Raw genomic sequence first — 1516 nt, 5'->3', positions numbered from 1 at the left:
TAAAACAAAACCAAACAAAAAAAAAATGAAAAAGAATAAAACAACTTAAAAAAAAACTACTATTCTATGTATATGTATTCTTTATGTGATTCAAGAATTTTTATATAAAATTTAGAGTAATGGGATTCATGAACATTTTCAATATCTCGAATATATAAATAAATATATATATTATAATTGATGCTCAGTTTAGTAGTATGATTTAATTTTTTTTTTTTTACTTTTATTTTCTTATTTTTTTTTTTTAAATCGAAATATAATTTATGAAATTGATTTAATAAGTATAACCATTATTGTTTTTGAGATTTCCGATTTTAAAGCCAAATTTACTCATTTATTAATATCAAAATGTGTTTTCAAGGGGGTTCTGATGCAATATGTTTTGCAACTTCGGTTCCTTATCGACCTTAGAGGTAATATTAATGTAAAGCGCTGTGCTTTTTATGAATGTTGTGGGACTTGGCTGAACGAAGCCTTTGTTCTGTATGTGTGCCAATTGTGGAACAACATTTGCCCATTATATGATGTATAGATGCTATATCAACTATATTATATGTGTATCTCATACTTTATTACGTTTTTATTTATTTTATTTTTTTTTTTTATAAATTTGTTTCGCATGAATACTATTTTAAATAATGCATTTGTAATTTTGTCTTCAAGAACCCCTTAAAGAACATGAATAAAAATGAAGTTGCATTTAATTCTTTTCCTTATTACCTAACCTCTTATTTTAAGATATTGCAAAGCTACTTTGTTTCGAATCCAATTTGAAAATATCAGATCTTGGTGATAGTGAAATTCCATCACTTTAGTACGTGATCGAGTTCGCATATTGAAAAAGGAAGTAGTGGTGCAATTGAATTATGAATAGTTTTAAATCATGGTGTTACTGAGAATTGTACAGTAACTTATAAGCTAAAATATTTGAGTTGGAAACTAAGGCGTGGATTTTTAAATGCAATTAATACGACTGTAGCTGTGTAGACATATGGGATACTATACGTAAATTGACAACTTCACTGATGTAAGTACCAATTTTTAATATGTCCAAATGATTAATAAAATTTATAACCTCGCTGTGCCCAATGGATGTTGTCTAAGATAAAATACTACAGTTCTTACTGCCAAAGGTTAGAAAGCTTCGTGTTCATGTACAAAATGAAAAAAAAAATCTTTAAAAGCTAGTCCATAGTCAAATTTGTTTTCGAGAACAACACGGAAACACTTATTACCATTTATTCAATATAGGTGGCATTTGGATTGTGCTGGTTGGTACCTACGTATAGATTTTACATACATTTTAACAGCTTCCATTAATCACGCTCCTAGGCATGCACATAATTTTCCACGATACACTTATCGATCGAAAACGGCTAGTACTGTTTACAGGAAAGTTGGGTATTAGTGTAAACATAGATCCAGTAACAATTTCAGTGACTATTAAGGCGTATGCATGAACAAACATATTTTTCTTGATAGCAAAATTCGTCCGATTTTGAGAAAAATTGGGGAT

General features: G+C 28.5%; 1 protein-coding gene across 1 annotated transcript in view; it reads left to right on the top strand.

Moving 5' to 3' along the window:
- chic (profilin chic) overlaps positions 1–704 on the top strand; it is a gene marked incomplete in the record, with an annotated part of 19944 nt that extends 19240 nt beyond the window's left edge. Inside the window, 1 exon segment of the mRNA XM_014429660.2 lies at positions 1–704.
- Positions 705–1516: the final 812 nt, after the last annotated feature.

The sequence above is a fragment of the Halyomorpha halys genome, unplaced genomic scaffold (assembly GCF_000696795.3).
Source record: "Halyomorpha halys isolate HHAL.00 unplaced genomic scaffold, Hhal_1.1 Scaffold35.1, whole genome shotgun sequence".
NCBI classification, from domain to species: domain Eukaryota; kingdom Metazoa; phylum Arthropoda; class Insecta; order Hemiptera; family Pentatomidae; genus Halyomorpha; species Halyomorpha halys.
Note: the sequence above shows the minus strand (reverse complement) of the source record. Positions and strands in the feature narration are given on the sequence as shown.